Raw genomic sequence first — 18,951 nt, forward strand, 5'->3', positions numbered from 1 at the left:
AAAGAGATAAGGAAATCTGCGGGATCGAGGACAGAGAAGCATAAAGTGTTAAACAGCAATTCCAAACGGATATAAGACAGCACTAAGGGGCGCCTGGGCGGCTCAGTCAGTAAAGCGTCCGACTTCAGCTCAGGTCACGATCAGTTTGAGCCCCTGTGCCGACAGCTCAGAGCCTGGATCCTGCTTCGGATTCTGTGTCTCCCTCTCTCTCTCTGCTCCTCCCCTGCTCATGCTCTGTCTCTCTCTCTCTCTCTCTCGCAAAAATAAACATTAAAAAAAAATTTGAAGATGCCATACAGGGTTGTCTGGGTGGCTCAGTTGGTAGAGCACGTAACTCTCAATCTCGGGGTTGTGAGTTCAAGCCCCACGTTGGGCGCAGAGATTACTTAAAAATAACATATATATTAAAAAAAGAAGAAAACAAATGAGAAAAGGGGGGGACAAAAGCCCATAGAGAGACAAAGAAACCCAGAAACAGACCCTTAATTATAGAGAACAAACTGGTGGTCACGGGAGGGAGGTGGGTGGGGGGATGGGGACTAAGGAGGGCGCTTGTGATGAGCTCTGGGTGTTGTATACCATTTGTAACACGGTGCATTAACTATACTGAAATCAAAATTAAAAAATGGTAGATGTGTGAAGCAAAAAAATAATTTAAAAAATAAAATAATGTCCTTTCCATTAAAAAAAGATCTTAAGGACTTCATATGATAAAAGAATGTAAAATAGCTCGCTGATATTTTTATATTGATTACACGTTGAAATGGTAATATTGTGGATATATTGTGAGAAAGAAACTGATTATTATTATTATTATTACTTTTATCTGTTCCTTTTTAGTTTTTTAATGTTTATTTATGTTTGCGAGAGAGAGAGGGAGCATGAGCGGGGCAGGGGCACAGAGAAGGAGACAGAGGATCCAAAGGGGGCTCTGCACTGACAGCAGTGAACCCGATGCGGGGCTCGAACTCAGAAACTGTGAGATCTTGACCCGAGCTGAAGTCGGACGCTTAACGGACTGAGCACCCGGCCCCCCGCATTTTATTTCTATTGGACAGCACTTTCTTTTTGTAAGTAAACTCTACCCCCAGCTTGGGGCTCGAACCCACTTACCCGAGATCAAGAGTCACATGCTCTATTGACTGAGCCAGCCAAGTGCCCCTATTGGACAGCGGTTTTCCCAACGGTCTCTGAAAAGCCCCAGGATCGAAGCCCAGTTGCCCAGAGGTGAAATCAGCCTGTTAGCACATCCTTTATTATTGTCTCCCTTCCCTGTCTCCCTTCCTTATTCTCTCCTCCTGGTTCCTAGGATCACCTCCTAAATAAACTACCTGTGCCCATACCCTGGTTTCAGGGTCTGCTTTGGGTGGGAACGTGGGTAGGGGGGGAGAGGGTGAGGGGCAAACTAAAGACATTAAGTGAGCTACGGTCTTACAACCCCAACCAAGAAAATACTTGGTGCTGCTAAAGATGTGATCCCCTCTCCTTTCCTCCCATCCAAAATTTGTGTTCACTCCCTCATGCACGTTAGATAAAGCCCATAAAATTTCGCACCAGGTCTTTCACCCCGTGCCCAAGACACCCCTCACCTTGAAACCCGCAGACTCGCTACACCGTTTTTCATACCTCCTTCCTCTTGTGTATCCTTTCCTCCAAGCCAGAAATTTACTTTCCCTTTCTTTTCTCTTTCTCTGGCAAACCCTTATCTGTCCTGCAAACCCCAACTTGAATGTAAACTATTGTGTTAAATATGCCCTAGACGATCTACTCTCTTGGGGTCTTCTTTCTTGGTAATCCCATTCCTCACCCATGTATTAAAATGTATCAAGGGGCGCCTGGATGGCTCAGTCAGTCAAGCGTCCGACTTCGGCTCAGGTCACGATCGCGTGGTTTGTGGGTTCGAGCCCCGTGTCGGGCTCTGTGCTGACGGCTCGGAGCCTGGAGCCTCTTCCGATTCTGTGTCTCCCTTTCTCTCTCTGCCCCTCCCCTGCTCATGCTCTGTCTCTCTCTGTCTCTCAAAAACAAATGTTAAAAAATTTTTTTAAAAAGTGTATCAAGCCATGTGATAATCACCAGTTTTTGTCTATCTTCTATATTCTACTTACCCCACACTCCTTTTTCATCTTTTTTTTTTTTTTTTTTTTGGGGACAGAGAGAGACAGAGCACGAACGGGGGAGGGGCAGAGAGAGAGGGAGACACAGAACTGGAAACAGGCTCCAGGCTCTGAGCCATCAGCCCAGAGCCTGACGCGGGGCTCGAACTCACAGACCGCGAGATCGTGACCTGGCTGAAGTCGGACGCTTAACCGACTGCGCCACCCAGGCGCCCCATTTTTCATCTTTTTTTAATGTTTATTTATTTTGGGGCGAGAAAGGCGAGCCGGAGGGCAGAGAGAGAGAGGGAGACAGAGGATTCAGAGTGGGCTCTGTGCTGACGGCAGAGATGCGGGCCTCAAACCCATGAATCGTGAGATCGTGCCCTGAGCCAAAGTCAGTCGCTTAGCCAACTGAGCCACCCAGGCACCCCAATTTGCTATGCACTCCTAAGAGCAGCGTGTTTCTCCAGTAGCAAGCTGGATCTCTGGCACATAAAAGCTGTTTAACGTGATGTGGATTGAAGAGCCCCAGCTGGAAGGGATAATGGGACGTGGGGGAAGGAATGAACAGCAGGAGAGTGTTCACTACAAGAGAAACTTCCGGCAGTGAATAAAATGTCATAGGCACCTGTTGGGATGAGCACTGGCTGTTGTACGGAAACCAATTGGACAATAAATTTCATATTCAAAAAATAAAGAAACGAAAAAAAAATGAAATGTCATAGCTAATCTAAAACACCTCAGTGGGTTTTGCGTTTCACTCTGTACAGTCTATCTCTGTATTTTGATGGAAGACGTGTTTTAAATCGACACCAGGGAAACGAGACGCGCAAACTCTTTCTTGTCTCGTTAGCTAATGGGCAAGAAAGATGCTCTGAGCCGAGTTCATTAATTCGAAAAGTATCGTACACTACTGAAGCAAGCAGAAATTACATGGAAAATCCAGTTATGAGGCGAATCCCTGCAATAGCTAGAAAGCCACAGTGTATTGAAAGCCCCAAACGTGCATAACTACAAGGACATATTTGGCAACAGCTTTTCTTCTTTTCTTTGTTCTTTTCCCTTTCAGGGCCCTTCTTTCCAGGCTACTGTGCTTTTCCCGTTGTGTGTTCTTGGTGCCTTTTTCAAAAGTTAGTTCATCATAGGGGCACCTGGGTGCCTCATTCGGTTGAGCGTCCGACTCTTGATCCGGGGCTCAGGTCATGAGCTCACGGTTCGTGGGTCTGAGCCCCTGCATCAGGCTCTGCGCTGACAGCACGGAGCCTGCTTGGGATTCTCTCTCCCCCTCCCTCTCTCCCCTCTTCCCTGCTTGGGATTCTCTCTCTCTCTCCCAGAATAAATATAAACAAACTTAAAAAAATTAGTTCATCATATATGCATGGGTTTATTTCAGGACTCCACTGGTCTATGTGTTGGTCTTTATGGAGGTACCGTACTGTTTTGATTACTGTCGCTTTGAAGTATAATTTGAAATCAGGAACTGTGATGCCTCCAACTTTGCTCTTTCTCGGGATGGCTTTGGCTCTTGGGGGTCCTTTGTGGATCCACGCAAATATTTGGCCGGCGGCATGCATTTACAAGACGCGGGGGGGCTGGCTGCAGGCACGCAGACGGATAGCTCAAGGACAGTGGTCAGGGCTGGATCCAAGCCCCCAAACAGCCACGTGGGTCTTGGCTGTGGGCTATCGGTGTGCACTTGTGTGGTTACAGAGGCTCACGTACGCACACAGTGAGGCAAGCCAGTGACAGGAGTCGGGGCCAGATGGGGACCCACAAGCACCCGTGGGGGCCTTGGCTGCAGAGACTGGGGCCAGCTTCCCGTGTTGATCTCAGGCATCGGTGGCGGGCTGGTCAGAGGGAGTGTGGAAGGGAGGTAAAAAAAACCTCAGCGGCGGAATCTGCAAAGGGTCAGGGGTGGCTTCACTTTGTTTTTCACCTCTGCCTCACTACTCAGCAGTTTCTGCTCTCTTAACTTTATCACTGCTTTTCACACTCCGTTGGCCAGTGCCTTTCACTCAGCGTCCACACTGGCAACGTTGGCTGGGTACGGTTACTCCGTGAGAACGTCCCTTTTAAGATTACTGTGCTAATCGGGTAACGAAGAGAAGCGTTTGTCACTTGCCTACAACAGAGTTCTAGTACCGTTTTCAATATGCAAAATAAAACATGCAAGAGGCCAAGACCCTTTTGTAGAGGGGGTGCTGGCCTTCCCCCCATCTTGTTTTTTTTTAATTAAAACAATTTTTTAAGTTTATTTCTTTACTTATTTGGGGAGAGACAGAGTCAGCACAAGTGGGGGAGAGATAGAGAGAGAGGGAGACAGAGAATCCCAAGCAGGGTCCACATCATCAGCACGGAGCCTGACGTGGGGCTCGAACTCAGGAAACTGTGAGATCATGACCTGAGCCAAAATCAAGAGTCGGACACTTAACGGACTGAGCCACCCGGGCGCGCCTAATTTTTGTTTTAGTGTTTATTTATTTTTGAAAGAGAGAGAGAGAGAAAGACAGAGCACGAGCAGGGGAGGGACAGAGTGAGAGGGAGACACAGAATCCGAAACAGGCTCCAGGCTCTGAGCTGTCCGCACAGAGCCCGACGCGGGGCCTGAACCCACGAACCGTGAGATCATGACCTGAGCCGAAGTCGGAGGCTGAACCAACTGAGCCTCCAAGGTGCCCCACCCCCCACCTTTCCCCCCACCCCAAACTGCCCAACAAAATTTGTTTCCAGATGAAGCCAGCAATAGATCCTTCAGCATTATCAACTAGTGCTAATTTTCTGAGACTTTAGTTTTCCAACGCCACATTATAAATCGTGTTATAATCCTTGCATTTCTGCTGAATCCCAGATACCATTTAATTCTGGTTGCCTTGAAAGCCATCACCGAGGTACCTCCTCCGTCAGCTCAGTGCATTTAAGTGCATGTCACATCACCAGGAAGAAATGATCTCTTATGCCTCATACTCCAGGCAAATCTGAAAATGTCTGTGGGGAAACGGACGAATATAGCATAGGCAACAAGGCGGCGGTGGGCGGGGAGGGGGACGGGTTCCTTCTTCATTTTTATTTTCAAAACCTAGGCTACCTGGGGCGCCTGGGTGGCTCAGTCGGTTGAGCGTCCGACTTCGGCTCAGGTCACGATCTCACGGTCTGTGGGTTCGAGCTCCGTGTCGGGCTCTGTGCTGACAGCTCAGGGCCCGGAACCTGCTTCGGAATCTGTGTCTCCCCCTCTCTCTGCCCCTCCTCCACTCTCACTTTGTCTCACTCTGTCTCTCAAAAATAAATACTAACAAAAAATTTTTTTAAACTAGGCTACTCTAAGCTCAGCTTTTTCATCACCACTACCGAGGTCTAAGCGACTATCTTCTCTCACTTGAATTCCTGCTGATTCCGCCTTTGCCCCCCACCCCACTATAGTTTATTCGCCACTCAGAAGCCGGATGATCTGATGATGTCCTGCTGCTCAGAACCCTCCAGTGGTTTCCCATCTTTTTTTTTTTTTAATTTTTTTTTAATGTTTTATTCATTTTTGAGACAGAGAGAGACAGAGCATGAACGGGGGAGGGGCAGAGAGAGAGGGAGACACAGAATCGGAAACAGGCTCCAGGCTCTGAGCCATCAGCCCAGAGCCCGACGCAGGGCTCGAACTCACGGACCGCGAGATCGTGACCTGGCTGAAATCGGACGCTTAACCGACTGCGCCACCCAGGCGCCCCTGGTTTCCCATCTTAATAAGAGTAAAATCCAAGTTTGCCTTAGGGTCCTGAAGGCCCTAAATGATCTAATCCATCCCTTGATAACTCTCTGATGTACTGGTATTAGTTTCCTATTTCTTTTTCTTTTTTTAAAAAATTTTTTAACGTTTATTTATTTACTTATTTATTAAAAAATTTTTTTAATGTTTATTTTTGAGAGAGAGAGAGGCAGGGGAAGGGCAGAGAGAGAGGGAGACACAGGATCCGTAGGAGGCTCCAGGCTCTGAGCCATCAGCACAGAGCCCGACGAGGGGCTCAAACCCACGAACCGTGAGATCGTGACCTGAGCCGAAATCAAGAGTCAAGCGCTTAACCGACTGAGCCGCCCAGGCGCCCCAAAAGGACATTCTCTGTGTCCTTACCAGCTTCAATCTATATCTGCGTCTCAGTATTGCCACCACTTGGCTACGTACTTAATCCTTACCTATTTGCGTATGTTGTGTTTTTCCCTACCTAGAATGTCAGTTCTATGAAAGCAGGGACTTTGTCTGATTTGCTCTCTGCTGTTTCTTTTAGGACCATACCTGGGTGCATAGTAAGGCCTTGGCAAACACTCGTTCAATGATTTACTCCAGGTTTAACTATTCCTACCTAACACAAGTAGCCTCGGGCCCACACAAACATATATGGGGCTCTATTTTCCTTGGGTTAACACCTAGGAATGTCTACCATGATCCTTCCATTCGTCTCCAGGGCAGGAGCTAGGTCTTGGGGCACTGGGTGATGTGTAAAGGTCTGGGACCAGAGGGGGGGATGATCTTCTCTATGTCACTGACGGATGGAAAAAAAAACAGAGCAGTAACGGGCCTCCATATTTCTCTTCCATCCCACATAAGCCAGGCTTCTGCCCAACCGGGCGGCAACAAAGAGGAAAGTCTGTCAGTAACACGTCTAGTTCAAAAAACACTGCTGGGGGCGCCTGGGTGGCTCAGTCAGTTGAGCAGCTGACTTCAGCTCGGGTCATGATCTCACGGTTTGTGAGTTCGGGTCCCGCATCGGGCTCCATGCTGACAGCTCGGAGCCCGGAGCCTGCTTCGGATCCTGTGTCTCCCTCTCTCTCTCTCTCTGCTCCTCCGCCACTCGCGCTCTGTCTCTCTCTGCCTCTCAAAAATAAATTCAAAATGTTAACAAATTCTTTTAAAGAAAACACTGAAAGCCACAGCGACCTGTACAATAAAAAATAACTTGGTGAGCTTACTCCCAGAATTCCCTGTTTGCACCAACGTTGTTAACGGGAACAGAGAAGCATTGAATAAGGACTGCAGGTGTTGTCTCAGGGGGTTGGTAATTAACGCATGCAATAAAGCACTAACTTTACCTTTTCATGGGTAATTTCGATACCGAATCACCAATGAAACCTAGTAATAGTTTAAATCTTTTAAGTTACTACCAGATGTACAAGCTTTGGAGTAATTCTTCTCAGTTTCTTACCGACAAATGCATGCTGTGTGTTCTCTTAATTTCGCTCGAATATTTTTTTCGTCTAAAATATCCAGAAGTCGAGTGGCCGTAACATGGTATCCATGAAAGGAAGCCCACCGATCATTTTACATTTTTAAGTTTGGATTTGGCGATCAGAAAGCCTGAGTTACCAGCTTCTTAGACTTAAAGCTTCTCTGTCACACTGGACACCTGATACTTGGCACTGAAAAGATCCTAGGAAGCAAATACAGATGTTTCCCGGGGAGAAATTACCAAATGGGGATTCGTGACCACCCAGGAAAGATCACTAGCATCTCGCCTCCTCCCATCCGTTGAGTTTTACTGGTCTCCAGTCTGTTAGGATGGGGTCATTGGACATCACAGACATATACTTGAACATTTTGGATAAATCTTGGTGCAGTTGTTTCCAAGGTATTCATTTTAACTACATACTGCCTCACAAAACTAACATTAGTCATTAAACCATCAATTAAAAAGTGGAATGGGGAACTTCTGGTTTGTAGTTCGGCATGTAACGGGCTTGGAGCGGGGGGGGTCACTGCTCTCTCCTTCCAGTAAGTAAAGAGGTGAACAGGCTGAAAAATGAATAGCTCTTCTTGGATATTAGGAGAGGAGAGTACACAAGTCAAACTACTGCCCTCCAGATCGAAGAGACAGTCAAACAGATAAAGGGAGTCACAGCTTACCCAAGCAGAGACTCACCAGTAGAAATACACGAACCAGTGCCAGGGAAGGAAAAATCTCAAGTGTAATTAACAAATTGCTGTAGGCTCAGGCCAGACGACTCTGAGATTTATCATCTCCAGGGGGACTCCGTTATTGCGGGGGGTACACTCTTGTGAGATTTAACACCAGGAACTCTACCAGATTGCCACAGCAAATACTGAAGAAAACTCACCTTGGGTTTCCTGCAGGAGGGAGAGGGGCAAAGGAACCCTTCTGAAACACTGCACAGCACTCTGTTCTTAGTAAGGTCTGCCCTGTGGAGAGATACGTGAACCAGGGCCCAACCTGCTGGGGTATTATCAGAACCTAACGAACCCGGAGAAAGGAAAGGCCGTACTCCAGTCCATTCTCACTGTCCTGCCTCATATAAGGGAGGAGAAACACCTGTGAAGATTATAGTCTAGACGCCCACCTCACCACCACATTACAAAAGGCCTATTCACAGCAGTTCTTTTATCCAGCATATTGTGTCCAGCGTTCAAGAAAAAATTACAAGGCATACTAAAAGGCACAATGCATATTTTGAAGAGACAGAGCAAGAATCAGAACCAGACTCAGATATGGCAGGGATGTTAGAATTATCCCCCCAGTAATTTATTTTATTTTGTTTTTAATGTTTATTTATTTTTGAGAAAGAGAAAGAGACTGAGTGTGAGCGGGGGAGGGGCAGAGAGAGAGGGAGACACCGAATCTGAAGCAGGCTCCAGACTCCGAGCTGTCAGCACAGAGCCTGACGTGGGGCTCGAACTCATGTACCGTGAGATCATGACCCGAGCCGAAGTCAGACGCTTAACCAACTGAGCCACCCGGGTGTCCCATCACACCACTAATTTAAAACAACTGTGATTAATATGTTTAAGGATGTTAAGGGTTCTAATGGATAAAGTGACAGATAAAGAGCAGATAAACAAGGTAAGCAGAGAGATGGAGATCCTAAGAGCCAAAAGGAAATGTTAGAGATCAAAAACACAGTAACAGAAATGAAGAATGCCCTTTATAGAACTTATTAATGAGCTGGACATAACAAGGAAAGACTCTCTGAGCTAGAGGAGGTATTAGTAGAAAACCCCAAAACTGAAAACCAAGGAAAACAAAGACTGAAAAATGGAACAAAATGTCCAAAGACTGTGGGAAAAGTACAAGAGGTATGACATACATGAAATCGGAATATTGGAAAAAGAAAATGAGAAAGGAATAGAAGAAATATTTAGAGCAATAATGACTGAGAATTTCCCCCAAATTGATGTCAGACATCAAACTACAAATCCAGGAGGCTTGGAAAACACCAAGCAGGATAAATCGAAGGAAAAAAAAATACACCTAAGCATATCATCTTCAAATTACTGAAAAGCAAAGATAAAGAAAAAATCATGATAGAAAACAGGGGAAAAAATCTTACCTGTAGAGCAACAAAGATAAGAATCACATCTGACCTCTTCTCATGAATCATGCAAGCAAGATGAGAGTAGACTAAAATATTTGAAATGTTGAGAGAAAAAAGTCACCCCTAGAATTCTGTACCCTTCAAAATTCTTCTTCAAAAGTGAAAACCATGGGAATGCAAGCTGGTGCAGCCACTCTGGAAAACAGTATGGAGGTTCCTCAAAAAACTAAAAATAGAACTACCCTACGACCCAGCAGTTGCACTACTAGGCATTCATCCACGGGATACAGGTGTGCTGTTTCGAAGGGACACATGCACCCCCATGTTTATAGCAGCACTATTAATAATAGCCAAAGTATAGAAAGAGCCCAATGTCCATTGATGGATGAATGGATAAAGAAAGTGTATATATATACACACACAACAGAGTATTACTCGGCAATCAAAAAGAATGAAATCTTGCCATTTGCAACTACGTGGATGGAACTGGAGGGTATTATGCTGAGTGAAATTAGTCAGAGAAAGACAAAAATCATATGACTTCACTCATATGAGGACTTTAGGAGACAAAACAGATGAACATAAGGGAAGGGACACAAAAATAATATAAAAACAGGGAGGGGGACAAAACAGAAGAGACTCATAAATACGGACAACAAACTGAGGGTTACGGGACGGGTTGTGGGAGGGAGGATGGGCTAAATGGGGAACGGGTTTAAGGAATCTACTCCTGAAATCATGGTTGCACTAGATGCTAACTAATTTGGATGTAAATTTAAAAAATAAAAAATAAAAATAAATAAATAAATAAATAAATAAATAAATTAGTGAATTAATTAAATAAAATAAAAGTGAAGGAGAAATGAAAACTTTCTCAGACAAACAAAAATTGAGGAGAAAGACAAAGGTATGATATCACATAGGATCTAGAAAAGCGAAACTGACAGAAACAGAGCAGAATAGTGGGTTGGCTATGGGAGAGTGGGGAGTGGGGGAAGTAGAGGGATGTTGTTTGAGGTAAAAATTGCCACTTGAAGATGAATAAGTTCTGGAGATCTAATGTGCATCAGAGTGATTGTAGTCAATAATACTATATCATAAACTTCAAAGTTTCTGAAAGACTAGCTCTCAACTGTTCTCACCACAAAGACAAAATGATAATAATATGATGCGATAGAGGCGTTAGCTAACACCACGGCGATAATCATATTACAATATAGAAAGGTTTCAAGTTAACCTTAGACTTACACAGTGTCATATGTCAATTACCGGTTAATTTTTAAAAATTAAGAGAATTTTTTTTTCCAGCTGACCTGCCTTGTGAAATGTTAAAAGAAGTTTTTTAGAGAGAGTGAGAGAAAGCAACAGAGGTGAGAAACTCAGACCTACATCAAGAAAGGAAGAGCTTCAAAGAAGGAATGAGTGACGCTAAAATACAAACTTTTTTCTTATTCTTCATTGATTCAACAGGTAACTGTTTGTTCACAAACATAATAGCAACAATGTATCCAATTACGTATGCTTAGGTATTATTAGATATACCTGAAATGAATAACAGCAGTGCTATAAAGAATGAGGGGAAGGAATGAAAATACTTTCGTTGGTAATAAGTACTGACATCACCTGTGAAGTGATACAGTGTTCTTTGAAAGTGGATTTGGATTACTTCTAAATGTATATCACAAACTCTAGGGTAACCACCAGGAAAGGTTAAAAAAAAAAAAAAGGAGTATAACAAATACGCTAAGAAATGAGAGAAAATGGAATCATGCAAAATGCTCAATTGAAACAAAAAATGCAGGGGCGCCTGGGGGGATCTGTCAGTTAAGCGTCCCACTTCGGCTCAGGTCACGATCTCGCAGTTCGTGGGTTCGAGCCCCGCGTCGGGCTCTGCGCTGACCGCTCGGAGCCTGGAGCCTGCTTCGGATTCTGTGTGTCTCTCTCTCTGTTCCTCCCCAACTCATGCTGTCTCTCTCTCTCTCTCTCTCAAAAACAAACGTTAAAAAATTTTTTTTAAAAAAATGGACAGTCTGGCAAGTAGAAAATCAGTAAGGATATAGGTGAACTCAACAATACCATTAATCAACTGGGTATAGCTGATATCTATAGAATACACAATTTTTTCAGGCTCGCGTGGAATATCTACCAAAAGACCGCATGCTGAGCCATAAAATCACCTTAACAGATTTTAAAGAGTAGAAATCATACAATGTCTCCACTCAGACCACAGAGGAATTAAACTAGAAATCAAGAACAGAAAGGTAGCCGGAAACTCCCAAAATATGTGGGGATTAAACAACACACCTATAAAACGCACATGGGTCAAAGAAGGAATCTGAAGATAAATTAAGAGTATTTTGAAATAGGGGCGCCTGAGTGGCTCAGTCGGTTGGGCGTCCGACTTCAGCTCAGGTCATGATCTCACCGTTAGTGGGTTCGAGCCCCACGCCGGGCTCTGTGCTGACAGCTCAGAGCCGGGAGCCCGCTTCGGATTCTTTGTGTGTGTGTGTGTGTGTGTCTGCCCCTCCGCCACTCTCTATCTCTGTCTCTCTCTAATAAATAAATAAACATTAAACAAATGAAAATAAAAATGGGCAAAGACCTTTTACAAACTCCTCACCAGGGAAGAAATATAGGTGGCAAATAAGCAGATGAAAAAAATGCTCCAAAAAAAATGCTCCACGTTGTATGTCATCAGAGAAATACAAATCCAGAATCTGGAACACTGCAACAAACTGCAAAATGATACAGCCACTCTGGAAGACGGTTTAGCAGTGTATTACAAAACCAAGCCTACTCTTGCCTAACAATCCAGCAATCACACTCCTCGGTATTTACACAAAGGGTTTGAAAACCTGTCCACACAAAAACCTGCGCACAGCTGTTTACAGCAGCTTTCTTCATAATTGCCCAAAACCTGGAAGCAGCCAAGTGTCCATCAGTAGGTAAGCGGATAAATAAGCTATGAGACATCCAGACAATGTGATATTATTTAGCACTAAAAATACATGCGCTTTATAGAGCAAGTTTACCTGCATTTTACTGAGTGAGAGAAGCCAATCTGAGAAAGCTCTGTAATGTATGATTTCAACCATAGGACTTTCTGGAAGAGGCGAAACTACAGAGACACTAAAAAGATCAGTGGTTTCTAGGGCTGGCAGTGGTGGGGAGTGGTAACCAGGGGGAACCCAGAGGGTTTTTAAGGTGGGGAAAATACTCCGTATGATATTATAATGATGGATGTCATTACGTGTTTGTCCACACCCATCGAATGTACGATAACAAGAGCGAATCCTCAGGGAAACTAAAGATTTGGGGTGATGATGGTGTGCTCATGTCGGTACACCCTTGGTAAAAAATGGACCATTCTGGAAAGTGATGTTGATAATGAGGAAGGTTGTGCATGTGTGGATCAGGGGGTAGAGGGGAAATCCCCGTCCCTTCCTCTCAATTTTGTTGTAAATCTAAACCTCCTCGAAAAAAAAAAAAAGTCTAGGGGCGCCTGGACGGCTCAGTCGGTTACGTGTCCGACTCTTGGTTTCAGCTCAGGTCATGATCTCACAGTTCGTGGGTTCGAGCCCTGCGTCGGGCTCCGCACTGAGGAGGCAGAGCCTGCCGGGGATTCTCTCTCTCCCTCTCTATCTTCCCCTCCCATGCTCTCTCTCTCTCTCTCTCTCTCTCTCAAAAATAAACTTAAAAATTTTTTCATAAATAAATAAAAATTTAAAAAAAAACAACAAAGTTAAAAAAAATAAAGTGTACCACCGCCAACAAAAACCCAACGCGTGGATAAATGAAGAGTCCCACAGTTCCTCTCCCACACACATCCATACACCAGAATTAGCACTAGTATCACACTGGTTATCAGCTTAGTGGGAAAGCCTCCAGATATTACAGCATAAAGCATTGCTAAAAACACAAATAGTCGCAACAATGCCAAAAAGAAATGAAATATAAAATACTAGGGTACATAGCATGCAGTAGGGATAAATACCATTTCAAGAAGGTTAGATATATTTCAAGATATATATATACATATACACATATATATATGCAAAACTTTCTATGTACATACATATATACATACATACAAGAATGCGTCTGCTGTGTTACCATGCATTTAATGCATTTCTCCCTATGAGTCATGGTCAAAAAGCCTGGAACTCTTTGATCTAGAGTAATTTTTGTCCAAGTATGGTCTGGAATGCTTGTATGAAACAGATACCTGCGCTCTGTCTCAAATCGTTTAAAGAGTTCAGTTGGCCAATGATGCAAGTGTCCTCACCTAATCCGAAAAAAAGGAACCCTTGTGATGGTGTTAAGGAGGAATCCTGAGGGTTCTTACATGACTCCAATGTGCCACCAGGACTGGACTGAGAACCACCGGATTCCACAGTGGTCTTTGGAAACAGGTACTGAGAGTTGCAAGTCAAGTAGGAAAGAGAGAGTAACGTTTACATGGGCCAATCATCTCACACATTTCACTCCATCCCATTGGTGCCAATGACTATCTTTATTGTCTAGCAAATCACCTGGAGGGCCTGTTAAAACAGATTTGTGAACCCTCACCCCCAGAGTTTCTGATTCAGTAGCTTTAGAGTGGGGCCCAAGAATTTGCGTGTCTAACAAAATCCCACATAATGCAGCTCCTGCTGGTCTGATGAGTACATTTAGAGAACTAGTGATTTACGCAAGGGATCAGTTGAAAGGGGTATTTTGAGACATGCTGCTTAAACACAGTCCAATGGGATTTATTCCAGGTAGGTAAGGCTGATGCAACATTTAAAAATTAATGGAATCTATTGCATCAAATGGCAAAAGAAGAAAAATTATTTGATGATATCAGCGGATGCAGAAAAAGTATTTGACAAAAGCCAACATCCACATGTGATTAAAAGCTCTTAGCCAATTTCTTAATTATCCAGTTGTGTCCAAAGGATGAGACAAGCCTAGGGTCTTCCTACTAAGCTGTCATCTTAGCCCTTCAGTGAACTTCTTAAGGCAGAAGTGTAGGTTAATGACTTGAAATCTTTCTTTTTCTTTTTCTTTTTTTTATCTTTTAATGTCTTTAAAGTTTATTTATGTTTTTATATAATTTATTGTCAAATTGGTTTCCACACAACACCCAGTGCTCATCCCAACAGGTGCCCTCCTCCGTGCCCATCACCGACTTTCCCCTCACCCCCACCCCCCATTAACCCTCCATTTGTTCTCAGTCCTTAAGAGCCTCTTATAGTTTGCCTCACTCTTTCTGTGTAACTTTTTTTTCCCTTCCCCTCCCCCATGGTCTTCTATTACGTTTCTCAAGATCCACATATGAGTGAAAAACATGGTATCTGTCTTTCTCTGCCTGACTTATTTCACTTAGCATCACACTCTCCAGTTCCATCCACGTTGCTACAAATGGCCAGATTTCATTCTTTCTCATTGCCAAGCAGTACTCCATTGTACATATAAACCACATCTTTATCCATTTGTCAGTTGATGGACATTTAGGCTCTTTCCATAGTTTGGCTATTGTTGAGAGTGCTGCTATAAACATTGGGGTACAAGTGCCCCTATGCATCAGCGCTCCTGTATCCCTTGGGTAAATTCCTACCCTCTTGCCCTGTTGGTGGGAATGCAAACTGGTGCAGCCGCTCTGGAAAACAGTGTGGAGGTTCCTCAAAAAATTAAAAATAGATCTACCCTATGACCCAGCAATAGCACTGCTAGGAATTTACCCAAGGGAAATCCTTTTTTTCAATGCAGGTATTTACAGCTATACATTTCCCCATAAACGCTGTTTTGCCACCCATGAGTTTGGTGGATGTTTTTGTATTTTCATTTTTACTTATCTCATTGTATTTTCTAATTTTCCTTGTGCTTTCTCTGACTCATTGATTACTAAGGAATGTTTTCATTTCCAGATATTTGTGAATTTCCTCCAATTTTTTTTGTTATTGATTTCTAATTTCATTCCCTTATTGTCAGAGAAATTATTTTGTATGATTTTAATCCTTTTAAATTGATGAACTCTTGTGTTTTGTTGTTGTTGTTGTTGTTGTTGTTGTTGTTGTTGTTGTTTAGAGAGAGAAAGAGAGGGTGCAAGTGAGTGAGGGGCAGAGGGAGAGAGAATCCCTTGAGGGGCAGAGCGAGAGAAGGAGAGAGGGAGAGGGAAAGGGAGAGAAGTGGGGCTCACCTGAAGCAGGGCTCGCACTCACCCGAAGCGGGACTAGAATTCACTTGACGTAAGACTTCAACTCACAAACCGTGAGATGGTGACCTAAGCCAAAGTTAGATGCTTAACCAACTGAGCCACCCAGGTGCCCCTGTAAACTTATTAACACTTGTTTCATGGCCTAACATATGGCCTAACTTGGAGAATGTTCCATGTGCACCTGAGAAAATGTATTCTACTGTTTTGGGGTAGCATGTTCTATATCTTTCGGATATAATTTGTTTCTAGTGTTGTTAATCTTCTATTTTCTTGCTGGTCTACTATGTAGTTATTTCTATCCATCAACAGCGGGTATTGGAGTTTCCAGCTCTCATTGTTGATTTGCCTATTTCTTCCATCAATCTTATCAGTTTTTACCTCTTGTATTGTGGGGGCTCTGTTGTTAGGGGCATATATGTTTATGGTTATTATATCTTCCTGATAGATTGACCCTTTTGCCATTACATTATGTCCTTTTTCTACTCTACTAACAATTTTATCTTAAAGTCCACTTTTAAAAAATTTTTGAGTATACTTGACTTTAAAAAATTTTTTTGTCTTAAAGTCTATTTTGTCTGATATTACTATAGCCACTCCAACTCTCTCTTGTTTACCATTTGCATGGAATATCCGGTTCCCTCCCCTTACTTTCAACCTATCTGTGTCTTTGAATCTAAAGTGTGTCTCTTGGGGGCGCCTGGGTGACTCGGTTGGTTGAGAATCTGACTTCGGCTCAGGTCATCATCTCGCAGTTTGTGAGTTCAAGCCCTGCATTGGGCTCTGTGCTGACAGCTTAGAGCCTGGAGCCTGCTTTGGAGTCTATGTCTCCCTCTCTCTCTGCCCCTCCTCCGCTCATGCTCTTTCTCTCTCTCTCAAAAAATTAAAGAAACATTAAATAAATAAATAAATAAATAAATAAAGTGTGTCTCTTGTATGCAGAATATATTTTATGTTTTTTTGAAAGTCAGTTCTGCCAAGGCACCTGGGTGGCTCAGTCGGTTAAGTGACTGACTCTTGACCTCAGCACAGGTCTCTATCTCAGGGTTGTGAGTTCAAGCCCCGCATTCGGCTCTGCACTAGGTGGGAAGCCTGCTTTAAAAAAAAAAAGTCAATTCTGCCAATTTCTGCCTTTCAATTGGATAATTTAATCCACTTACACCTAATATAATTATTGATACATTATTATGTTTGCCATTTTGCTGTTTTCTATACGTGTTATGCTGTTTTGTTATTCCCCAGTTCCTCCCTTATAGCTTATCTTGTGTTAAATGTAGATATGGTATATATTTTTAAGTTTATTTATTTATTTTGAGAGAGAGCACAGTGGGGAAGGGGCAGAAAGAGAGGGAGAGAGAGAATCCCAAGCAGGCTCCTCACCATCAGTGCAGAGCCCGAGGCAGGACTCAGACCCACGAACCGTGAGATCACAACCTGAGCCAAAGCTGGACATTTAACCAACTGAGCCACCCCGCGCCCCTAGATATATTATATTGTGGCATTTTAATTCACTTGTCACTTTTGTTCCTATATGCTTTTGAGTAATGTTTTGGTTGTTATCCTGGGGATTATCAATAACATTCGAATTCATTATAATCTGGTTTAGATTAAAATCAACTTAGTTTCAATAGTACATAAAACTTTGCTCCGATGTAGCAACATTTTCCCCCCTGCTTTATTTCGTTATTGTCATAAATTCTGTTTTTACAGGTTGTGTGTCCACCGACTTAGATTTTATATGTATTGCATTATGAGTTGTCTTTTAAATCATATGGGGAAACAAAAAGGAATTAAAACAAATAGCACATTTACATCATCTTTTATAGTTACCTATCTAGTTACTTTTACAAGCATTCTTTATTTCTTCATGTGAATTCTAAGTACAAGCATACCTTGGAGATATTGTGGGTTTGGTTCCAGACCGCGGTAATAAAGGAAGTATCACAATAGAGTCAAATGAATGTTTTGGTTTCCCAGTGTGTAAAAAGTTATGTCTATATTCTAATGTAGTCTTTTAAGTGTGCAATAGCATTTTGTCTAAAAAAAATAAAAAAGCCCAATGAACATACCTTAATTTAAAAATATTTTCTTGCTAAAAATTGCTAGCCATCCTCTGAGCTTTCAGTGAGTTATAATCACTGATCACAGATTACCGTAACAAATATAATGATAATGAGAACGTTGGAAAGATGTGAGAATTACCAAACTGTGGCTTAGAGTCATGAAAGGAGCAAATGCTGTTGGAAAAAATGGTGCCGATAGGCTTGTGCAACACAAGGTCGCCACAAACCTTCAATTTGTAAAAAATGCAAAGTGCAATAAAGCAGAAGGCAATAAAACAAGGTATGCCTGTACTGTCTGATGTCTTTTCCTTTCATCCTGGAGAACTCCCTGTAACGTTTCTCATACCGCAAGTCTGCTAGTGACAAAAGCTCTCAGCTTTTGTTTATCTGGGAATGTCTCAATTTCCCCTGAATTTTTGAATAATAGCTTTTCTACAAATAGAAATCTTGGTGTACAATTTCTTTCAGCATTTTGAATATGTCATTATACTGCTGTCTGGCATCCATGGGTTTTGATGAGTAATCAGCTGTCAATCTTATTGAGGATTACTTTTATTTTTGTATTACTTTTTAATGGCAACATTTTATTTTATTTTATTATTATTTTTTTAATGTTTATTTGTTATTGAGAGACAGAGAGAGACAGAGTGCAAGCAGGGGAGGGGCAGAGAAAGAGAGAGAGGGAGACACAGAATCCGAAGCAGGCCCCAGGCTCCGAGCTGTCAGCACAGAGCCCGACGCGGGGCTCGAACTCACAAACCATGAGATCATGACCTGAGCTGAAGTCAGAAGCTTAACCGGCTGAGCCACCCGGGTGCCCCTCTTTTAGTTCTTTAGGCATGCTTTCCGGTAGCTCTTTTAGCATATTTAAAATAGTGGCTTTAAAGTCTGCCTAATAAGTCCACTATTGGGATTTCCTCTGTGACAGCTTTGTATTAATTTCTTATTTTCCTGCGTACGGGTCGTACTTTCTTGTTTCTCGGCAAATCTCCTCATTGTGTTTTTGAAAGCAATACATTTCAAATAGTATAATGTAGCAACTCGGGAAATTTCCTGACCAGAGTTTGCTGTTTCTGCTTTTAGCAGTTGTTTGCTTAGTGACTTTTGTCAACTCATTGTGTCGTCTGTATCTTTATCACGTGTGGCCACCGAAGTCTCTCCTTGGTTAGTTTAGTGGTCAGTTAATAATTAGATACCATTTTCCTTAGATGTTTAGAACCAATAAGTCTCCTTATCTCTGTGTGAGAGAGAGAAAGAGAGTTGGAGGATGCCTTTAACGCTCTACTAG

At 43.0% G+C, this 18,951-nt stretch overlaps 1 non-coding gene across 1 annotated transcript; it reads left to right on the forward strand.

Moving 5' to 3' along the window:
• The first annotated feature begins 303 nt into the window (after positions 1 to 303).
• Positions 304 to 376, forward strand: TRNAE-CUC. Its single transcript has one exon. It is a non-coding gene; the product is annotated as a tRNA-Glu (tRNA).
• Positions 377 to 18,951: the final 18,575 nt, after the last annotated feature.

This window comes from Leopardus geoffroyi, chromosome X (assembly GCF_018350155.1).
Source record: "Leopardus geoffroyi isolate Oge1 chromosome X, O.geoffroyi_Oge1_pat1.0, whole genome shotgun sequence".
Classification (NCBI taxonomy): domain Eukaryota; kingdom Metazoa; phylum Chordata; class Mammalia; order Carnivora; family Felidae; genus Leopardus; species Leopardus geoffroyi.